Raw genomic sequence first — 10,756 nt, forward strand, 5'->3', positions numbered from 1 at the left:
CACTGTATTAGAGGAGAAATAATATGGATGAGGGAAACTAATACGTCATCATGTGTGTATGTGCACTGCACCGCTCCCAGAGTGACATCACAACTATAAAACATGCAAGTGATTTAAAAAAAATCACACTTGTGTGAAGTGAGCGGTGCCTTTCATCATAATGATGATGATGATGATGTGTGATGATGACAACGTCATCTACATCAGCCAATCAAATCATCACATTCCGTGCTCAAACACACGTACACACAAAGATGTGCGTAGGAGCTGCACCGCTCCAAAAAATAAGATAACTATTGTTTACTATTGATTAATTCAGTTCTTTGAACATCAATGTCCCTATGTCCACGTACCGGTCCCTAAGTCCACGTACCGGTCCCTATGTCCACGTACCTGTCCCTATGTCCACGTACCTGTCCCTATGTCCACGTACCTGTTCCTATGTCCGTCCCTAAGTTTAGAGTACCAGTAGGGGCAAAAGTGGCACTGTTGTGCTAGGAACAGAGAGAGCAAGATATTGTTGCACTGTTGCTAATTACAGAGAGAGAAAGAGAGAGAGAGAGAGAGAGAGAGAGAGAGACAGAGAGACAGAGAGACAGAGAGGGAGCGATGTCTGCTAAATGCTAATTCCCCCACACGGTAACTCTGTCATTTCTCGACCGTTTCGGAGGCGGGGTGGCTCGCCGGAACCGGACTGGCACACTGGGCGAGTTCCTGTGGGTCTGGGAGTTCCGGGGACCCCCACACAAAGGTGCACCAATCGGTTCACACGGGTGTGATTTCAAGAAAAATTCTGTGAGTGAGACCTCATTGCTCCTCCACCTGTCTCTCCTGTCCCTCATGGTAAGATGCCTGATCCTGACCAAACATCTTCAGTAGAGATGCCCAACTCATCCGCCTCGAAAACAACCATACTGTATATGCCTTGAATGGCTCGTCTAATTTCCATGGCTATAAGATATGATAAATGGGCAATTTATTATACATTGCATTTATTGCAAAGAGTGCAGCCAAAGCATTGGTGGTAACAGTGCTTTTGTTGTGTGTCGAAACATCGTAAAAAGTGTCTCCAAGAAATACAGCCTGTGTCGTGAGAGGTGAGCGCTCAGCAGAGCAGCGTTTCAGCCCCAGAAGTCAAATCTATTTCAGGTGAAAATCATTGCTGTCGGCCTTGCACCTGTGCACCTTAAAGGACCACTTCACCACTTTTCAACCTATCGTCATATAATAGGTCCTCACTAATAATCATGATAAAATGGCACAATTCTTTTCTACTCAGTCTGTGTCTCATAGGAGGGCTGTGGGCAGTTTAAAAACTGTCCTCCTGTGACATCGTCATTAGGCAGATTATTTTTTTAAACAAGATTTTTTTACAAAAATGTTTAGATTTTCATTATCGTGAGAACGATGGCTTCCATTTTCGCATTGCAACTTCTCAGGACTACCGTAGAAAGCCTGCAATTTTTATTAGATTGTATTCCCCATCGATGATGTCACTGGAGGACGGTTTCTGAACTGCCCACAGCCCTCCTATGAGACACAGACCGAGTAGAAGAAAAATTGCGTAGAAACTGGTAGGCCCGGGTCGGCCTAGCGGTCCGAACACCTAGGCTGGTAATCGAGTCCCGAGCCTGATTACCTTTGATGCGTTTCCCAATCTCTCTCCCCGTTTTCTGTCAACCTACTGTAAATCTATCAATAAAGGCAAAAAAAAATAACAAACAACTGGTCATGTACACTACTACTCATGCAGCTACAAGACGAGGCGAACAGACATTTGGCGAGGTCCACAAAGTACCGTGCAACAATGATAAGAATACGAAAGACAAACTAAGACACCGTTAATGCACTTAAATTATGTGCTGCTGATGCAAAAGTTAGGCACACTAGTGCAACCGATGTAAAATGTGAGTCTGGAACCCGGGGGCAGATGTTGTTGCTGTTCAAGTTGGGAAGTTGCATCCAATTACCAGAGGCACAGCACGGCTGGAGCTGCCGTTTCTGAGGCTGTTCACCAGGGACGCACACACGCACACGCACACATGCACACACACACACACACACACACACACACACACACGTGCACGCATACACACACGCGCGCGTCCTCATTCACTCATGCATGGGTATATGCACAATTAGAACACGCACAGACAAGAAATGCACACACAAATTGACACAAGCCCACCCACGTTCGTCGGTCGGTGCCCACTGCCCAGTCTCTCACACACACACACACACACACACACACACACACACACACACACACACACACACACACACACACACAGTACACTGCACAAAGCACTTATGCGTTAGCAAGATGTAGCTCAATAATGAATGTGTTTAATGTAGTTTTTCAGCAGACATGACAGGCAGCGTCTTGGCAGAGTGCGCTAAAGTTAAGCTACAGTAGGGTTAACCGGGCCAGGGTCCAGAATCAGGTCATGTGAAAATTAAAATACGTACAAACCACACATGATTATTCACAAGAATGGTGTCGTACGTCTTTTTCACTGCCGTTCATTACTTTATAATTACTGTATATAGAATTTCCGATGCAGGGGATTAGCGCAGATACTGCATAACAGCGTTGTCTCTTGAAGTACTAAAAAAAAAAAAGGTAAATTAATTCCATTTGCCTATACTTTTTTCATTCACACCGACTGCATACAAATAATATATGAAATGATGTAAATTTTGAGTTTCACCTACTGTAATCACTAGCGGCTAACAAATGCAAATCTGACAAACATACAAGCTTGTACATCTGCTATTTTTGAAATATCATGAAAATGTGGTGCAAAGCGAACGTTTATAACTCAAATCTTTGCTTCTGGGTGGTCCCTGGAGGAACAACATATTTTGAGATGGTTTTCGGCGGCCAATGGACCTACAGTATAGCTAAGACCCGGCCTCTCCCACTGAGACACTCCCACTTAGACACTCTCCAGCCGGGCTCATTCAGTCCAATGTAAATATCATGGATTTTACACATTAAATACTGGTTCATTTTTGGAACCAGACCTTCAAAATCTCTTCCAAATCCGTGTGACATTTCTTTTTTTAAGAAATGTGTTTATAGGAAAACTATTGGTGGACAGGTTTGTCTAACCCATGTTATGCTTAGCTGTGATTGGACCATAGCAGTTTGGGGAGGGGCTTAGCTATAGTTTTTGGGGTCCTTGACATGAAAAACTTTGAGAACTGACACCCATATAGAAACATAGGTTTTTCCGAAAACTGTCGTGACTTAGAAGACATTTGTAGAATCTGGTCTCAGTCCTAAATGTGTTAAACAGAATAAACACAATATAAAGTTCATTACATTGTATTTGACAGCTGCGTGGAAGGGCGTGTCTCCTGCATGTGAGGTTCTATTCAACCATGAAAGAAGCGACAGCATTTATATCACAACTCATCAGACAGTGGTGGAAAAAGTTTCTTGCATGTTTTATTTAAGTAAAAGTATCAATACTGCAATGTAGAAGTACTCCGTTACAAGTAAAAGTCTGGAATTCAAAATGTGCTCGAGTAAAAGTACAAATGTTTTGGAATCAAAATGTACTTGAAGTACCTAAAGTAAAAGTACTCATTATGCAGAATGTCCCATTTTCAAAATGTATAAACATCTTTTGGAAATAGCAGATCTACAAGCTCACAATGCGGCCCATCGCGACGCATTGAAATGTAGTGGAGTAAAAGTACAATATTTGCCTCTGAGATGTAGTGGCGTAGAAGTAATAGTATTGGAAACTGGAAATAAAGTACAGCACAAATACTGTACCTCAAATGTTTACTCAGGTACAGTACTTAGTACCTAGTTACTTTACACCACTGGAATAAAGCGACAGCATTTCAATTACAACTTATCAGCAATAATGGATACAACTGAGAAAATAGGACCCAACGAACCCCTATAAAGAAAAGAAAAAAAGTAACTAAACAAAAACAACATACTTATCCTTTTAAGAAACCATGCTGGTTTTTGCTAGCCTAAGCTGTTCCAAAGCCCTGCAGACCTGATGGGAGGATATTAACCCATTTCGACCGAGATCGATTCTACAAAATGTCTTCTAAATCATGACAGTTTATTTTTTTTAAAACCCTATTTTTCTATGTCAGTGCTTCTCAAACTATTTCATGTCAAGGACCCCTACAATTATTATGTATTTGGCCGTCGACCCCCATCTGAAAATATGTTGTTCCAGGGACCCCCCAGAAGCAATGATTTGAGTTAACGTTGGCTCTGAAATAATTTTTATTCAAAGATCTGCACTGCATTTCCACGATTTTTCAAAAATAGCTATTTTTCAATAGCTAAATGAATGAATGCTTAAAACACCGAAAGGGGTTCCCGCCCAAAATGGGTTAAGATAATGGGGATTTCATGCTGTAGCGGTACTATGCTACAGCTAATCTCCATGAGGACCAACAGGCCTCAAGGCCTCAGAGGAGAGGAAGGTTCATAAATATTACATGGTGCCTGTTCAAGTGACCATCAAAGGCTGCTTTGGCTGTGCGAGTAGAAAGCAAGGAGTGCAAAAGAGTGTAGCATGCTGCTGCTGCACTCTCTCTCACAGGACACTCCTGGAGAGCGTGCGTGTGTGTGTGTGTGTGTGTGTGTGTGTGTGTGTGTGTGTGTGTGTGTGTGTGTGTGTGTGTGTGTGTGTGTGTGTGTGTGTGTGTTTAGTTCTTTCCTAAATGCCTATATTGCTTTGTGGACTTTGTGTTGTGTTTTGAGAGGTTGTCGGAGGTGCATTTGAAGTGCCCGTGTGTGTAATTCCTGCCTGCATGTGTGTGCGTATACAATACATACAGCATGTACACATGTATATCATTTTGTGTGCATCAGTGCATGTGTGTCTTTCCCGTGCAGTATCGTGTAAGCACAAATGTATGCATACAGTATGCATGCATGCATGTACCGCGTGTGTGTGTGTGTGTGTGTGTGTGTGTGTGTGTGTGTGTGTGTAATGTGTATTTGAACACGTATTAGACTGAGACAGCGTGTCTATATGCATGCATGCATGCATGAGTTTCACATTCACGTATTTGAATGTGTGTGTGTGTGTGTGTGTGTGTGTGTGTGTGTGTGTGTGTCTTCGAGGGTTTAGAGTGCACAGCAGCAGAACACATTGGTGTGGGCGTTGACAGCACAGCCTTATTTCATGTGGAAGCGACTCCTAGTGCCCTAACTAGGTCTCTTATGTACTGTCCTGTAGCCTTACGTCGCTCGTTGTAAAACCTCCATTAGTAACATAAGAGCTACAAGAGCAACAGCAGCACAATTATTAATTAATTACGTTATCAGTGGGGACTCTAGTACATGTATTATTTTATTGCCAGCTTGTGCTTTAACCCATTTTGGGCGGGAATCCCTTTTTAGGTGTTTTAAGCATTATATGTTATACTTTAGCTATTGAAAAATAGCAGATCTACAAGCTCATAGCGCGGCACCGAGTGCCGCGCTACGAGCTTGTAGGTCTGCTATTTAAGAAAAATCGTGAAAATGTGGCGGACATCTTTGAATATATATTCTTTCGGAGCGAATGTTTTTAACTCAAATCTTTGCTTCTGGGAGGTCCCTGCATGGAACAACATATTTTCAGATATTTTCCTTGACATGAAAGTGTTTGAGAACGACTGATATAGAAACATGGTTTTTTTTCAGAAAACTGTCTTTTTTTAAAAGACTCTTTTTTTTAAATTCAGGTCAAAATGGGTTAAACTATCAATTATTTCCTTAATTGTCTAATAACCGTGAAGTGCGTTTACTTTGTTTATGTGGGGGGGAACTTTAAGATTTTGTGCCCATCGGTACATAACTCAACAGCGCTGAGCAGGGACGGACGTACAGAGAGAGAGTGCTGAAATCCCGCAAGAGGGCATGCACTTTTGGACCAAAATAACAGATCTACAAGCTCACGAGAGAGCTTGTAGATCAGCTCTTTTCGGGGGCGCAACCCATGGCACTCTTTATCTACTGGAGATGCGTTGTACCACATGGATTGTACGACACAAAATTCTGCGTTCCAAGTTCAGGAGACTTCGGGGGAAAAAAGCTATTCTCCTGCATGCTGCCTTCCGGCTGCATGGCATGGAAAGGAGTGGCGTTTTGCATAGTAAATGCTGCATTGGTGGTGTGGAGAGGGCAGTGTCTCAGTTGTTTTACATTGGTGGTGTGGAGAGGGCAGTGTCTCAGTTGTTTTACATTGGTGGTGTGGAGAGGGCAGTGTCTCAGTTGTTTTACATTGGTGGTGTGGAGAGGGCAGTGTCTCAGTTGTTTTACAGAAGGGTAAAAGGGCAGGGGCTGAAGCGGCTCTATAGCGGCCATCGCCTTACGGCTCACTCGGAGATGCCTCTCGTTGCTCTGCCAGCCAGAGTCTCTGCCAGCCAGAGTCTCTCATGGTAACTGTTTTTTTTGCCTAACTACTGCTGTAGTCTTTTCTCACCAAGTGAGGCGAGTGGCATAAAAAAAAAGAAAATCACAACCGTGTGAACCGAGCGTTGCAACTATACTTTTATTGTGATATTGTGACTGTACTGTACCGTACCGTTTTATTGTTAGTTATACTTTTATAATGATCTTTTGCGTCACAGAAGGGGGACGTCGCCAATCGTGTGTGACCGGGGAGGAAAGGCCCCTTCGTGTCCAGGATAGGGCCTTGTGGCGAAAAGATGCTTGCCTGCCAATAGGTTTGCAATGTTATTTTTTTTAAACAGTTCAAATATCTACAAGCTCACAAAATAATCATCACGATGATTAACACCTTGTGAGATTGTACATCAGCTATGTTCGCCATTTGTCGTAAAAAAAAGAATATATGTACAAGTTAAAATGGTTAAGTCATGGAGCCAGGTTTGGACACACGACCATGAAACGTGACTCAACAGTACACGTACTTATCTTAGTGAATAGGCAATGTAGGCCAGTCTGTATATAATCTACATATTCATATACTACTGCAGAATGTCTCCAAGTGGAACCTGTAATTGCAGTGCAAGAGCAAACTGCTGATGACGCCACACTGACCCCTGTGGACATCGAACAGTACTACAACTCCCTCCCATGCATTCTGATTCTGCTGTCTTGCATCACCCCCAAATTCATGTATATTTGGCCGTGGACCCCTATTAATGTTTTGTGCCATGCAAGGAACCCCAGCAGGAGAGATTTGTGTTCAAAGAATTCAAACATATTCATCATTCGTCACAAAATATTCAAAAACAGCAGATGCACTAAAGCTTGAATATCTTTGAATAGCCAATGCTGAAATGATCCTTTCCCGGTTTTAACCTATTTTGGGCGGGAACCCCTTTTGGTGTTAGCATTATGTTATGCTTTAGCTATTGAAAAATAGCAGATCTACAAGCTCATACGAGCTTGTAGATCTGCTATTTTTGAAAAATCGAAGAACGACTGACATAGAAACATAGCTTTTTCAGAAAACTGTCACTGAGCTCACGCAACACAATACAACAGAATAGGACAAAGCTACAGAACAGCCGAAACCCCATTATTCTATTCTATTCTATTCTATTCCATTCCATTCCATTCCATTCTATTCTATTCCATTCCATTCCATTCCATTCCATTCCATTCACATCATACGTCCTTCCAATCAGTGACACTTGTGAAGCTTAATAAAATGTGCAAGGCATTTTGCTGCTGTGTTTGCAGTCTGGGCGTGTGATAACAGGGTGTTATCTGTTATCGGCTTCCTCGGTCTAAAAGAATAAATCCCAACCAATGATTGGTCTGCGGAGCGTGGGAACCACACAGAGAGGGAGAGAGAGAGAGAGAGAGAGAGAGAGAGAGAGAGAGAGAGAAGGGAATAGAGGAAGAGAGAGACAGACACAAAGAGAGAGAGAGAGAGAGAGAGAGAGAGAGAGAGAGAGAGAAGGGAAGGGAATAGAGGAAGAGAGAGAGACAGACAGACACAAAGAGAGAGAGAGAGAGAGAGAGAGAGAGAGAGAGATAGTCTTGCACCAAAATAGGTTTGTAGAAAGGACCAGGAACATTAACTTTAGCAGGTGCGGAAAGTTCTTTTAACGGCAGTGGGTGCCCTCCCGCCCCCCTGTGCGGGAGCGCACTCGCCTTATTAGTTTGCATTGCTCAGTGCGCTATTTCGAACGCGCCCATTGTGTCAGTGGGTGCTTCAGCCCTCAAGCACCCCCGGACTCGACGCTGCTGAACTTAAGTAAAGTTTCTTTCCAGGACATCTACTGACTACTGTATGAAGTTATTTATTTTCTGCTTCCAGGTAGTTTGTATCTGGCCTGCAGCTGGAGACCTCCTGAACTGCTTCCAGGTAGTTTGTATCTGGCCTGCAGCTGGATACCTCCTGAACTTACTTGTGTTGTTTTCACACAGGAACACTTCTTATCTTAAACCCCCTTTTCGATACAGATCTTAAGCTACTGATTACTCCTGCATATTCCTCAGGCTCCGAGTCATGACTACTCTGAGCAAGATGCATCATTACATCATTACTTGATGTACTTACTTGGGCCTAGTTCACACGTACCAAACACCAATCAAGCAAATGTTTGGTCGTTCTTTTGTTTTTTTGGGCCACCACAATGCTATTCCAATGGGAGTCACATGGTTTGACCAAACATTTGTGTTTGATTGGTGATTGCTGATTGCTCCCGAACATTTGTTGTGTAGGTGTGTACGAAGCCTTAGCACCTTAATTTAATAAAATAGTCTTAAATTGTCCCGAGCTGCTCCAGTGTCTTCCCTACATAATGATGCTGTTGTCCTGCTCCTGTGATGCACCGGGCTCGCCTCGTTTGGCTGAGGCGCGCCACCATACTGATTAATTAATTTTGGTTTTTGGCATTTCATTGTGTCCCGTCTGCCTGTCTATATTCCTGTCTGTCTAGAAACTGATTCTGTAGGCAGAATTATAAAACAAGGAAAAGGACCACCTTTCAAATTCAATACCCACATCTCAAAAATGTTCAGGCTAATAGTCTTACAGTATATTTTGAATATTTATAGATATGTTACAAAAAATATACATATTTACACATTGTTATAAAAGGCTAATTAAATTCCATGTACACATGTAAGGTGTAATAAAGTATGGTTAAACTTGCCAGGAAGTCAAAAAGATAACAACCTGATCCTCTACTGCCATCCTGAGGTATGGCACGGTACCACATAGAGTCTGCAATTCGTGGAGTATGTTCCCATATTATATCAATAATACAACTAAGAGCTCTTTGTAGGAATGAAATGCTGGTGGCACACTGCCTCCTCTCATTAACCCATTTTGGGCGGGAACACCTTTTGGTGGTAACATTACGTTATGCTTTAGCTATTGAAAAATAGCAGATCTACAAGCTCGTAGCACGCCGCTCGTAGCGACGAGCGACTGACAGAAACATAGCTTATTCAGAAAACTGTCAGGATGTAGAAGACATTTTGAGAATCTGATCTCAGGTCAAAATGGGTTAAACTAGAGGATAGAACACTTGTTCAGCCCAGGATGTAGAGGAGCATGTGAGTAGCTCACTCTGGAGACCCAATCCACAGTCCTACTCTGGTCTTGAGGAACACCAGTAGAATTTGACCCAACACCACATTTGAGTCCGAATGCAGCTTGAGAAATGGGTCAACGCACACAAGGACAAAGTACATTATACAGTACTGTGTAATAATTCACACTCTAAATATGTCATAAGACCAACTTCTGGTGAAAGCTGTACAGTAGATGTCTCAGTTCCTACTCCTGGTAAAGACTGTAGATCAGTGTTTCTCATGTCAAGGACCCCCAAGGTAATGGGTCTGTATTTGGCCACAGACCTCCATTTGAAAATAATTGTATGTTTCCCAGGTTCTATGTTCCCCAGGTTCTATGTTCCCCGCTTACCTTAGGGTTTAGGGTTACCGTTATTACAATTGTATAAGTACAGAACAAAGAATGTTTGTTTTTGCCATCTTTGTTGAAGAGTCTGAGCAATTATGTTTTGTGTATGTGTATTTTATGCCAGTGTTAATTAGATAGTTTAAGTAGCCTAGGCAGGCCTAAAGTTCAATGGATTGTTCAAAGACTGAGCTTAAATCAGAATTTGCTACTAAAAGTAACACTAAGACTTAAGTTGCTAAAATACTTTTAGTTTCTGGTTTAGGTTTATTCTAAGTGGGGAACAAAGAACCTTTTTTTGCATGGTGGGGAACATAGAACCTGGGGAACATAGGTACGCTTCCAATAGTACCAGGGACTCCATACCAGACCTACAACTAAGCTCCCAAGCGTTGTGAACGTGTAGATCCGAACATATTTTGATGCTTGATTTTTTTATGAGCTCACCCTTGGGGGTCCCCGGATGGGTCCCGCTTTAAGAACGACTGCTGTAATTCATACTCCTGGACTGGTAGAGACTTTGAGATGTCTCATTTCATACTCCTGGATGTTTCCGTTATGATGTTGCACCTCTGTATATCCACCAGAAGGGGGAGACACGGTACTACAGTTTGTTCTCCCTTTGTCCCAATTCTGTACTGTACACGTTTTAATCAAGTTTTAATTAATAGGAAGATGATTTTGCCGATTCTATTTATTTATTTATTATTGCTAGCTGTTTTTGCTGTAAAATGATGTGAAATTGGTTGATGAGTCGATGAGTCAAAGCTTATTGACTTCCATCAACACAACACACTGATGCCTGATTTGATCTTGGTTGAAAAGACCACTGAACCTTGTGGCCTTGTAGATCTGCTTTTTTTGTTGTATTTCCTGTT

At 42.4% G+C, this 10,756-nt stretch overlaps 1 protein-coding gene across 1 annotated transcript in view; it reads right to left on the reverse strand.

Moving 5' to 3' along the window:
• The window catches only part of prkcbb (protein kinase C, beta b), a 101,463-nt gene that overhangs the window by 36,711 nt on the left and 53,996 nt on the right, over window positions 1–10,756 (reverse strand). The gene's annotated exons all lie outside the window — the stretch shown is intronic.

This window comes from Protomyctophum bolini, assembly GCF_963924005.1.
Source record: "Protomyctophum bolini genome assembly, chromosome: 11".
Taxonomy (NCBI): Eukaryota; Metazoa; Chordata; class Actinopteri; order Myctophiformes; family Myctophidae; genus Protomyctophum; species Protomyctophum bolini.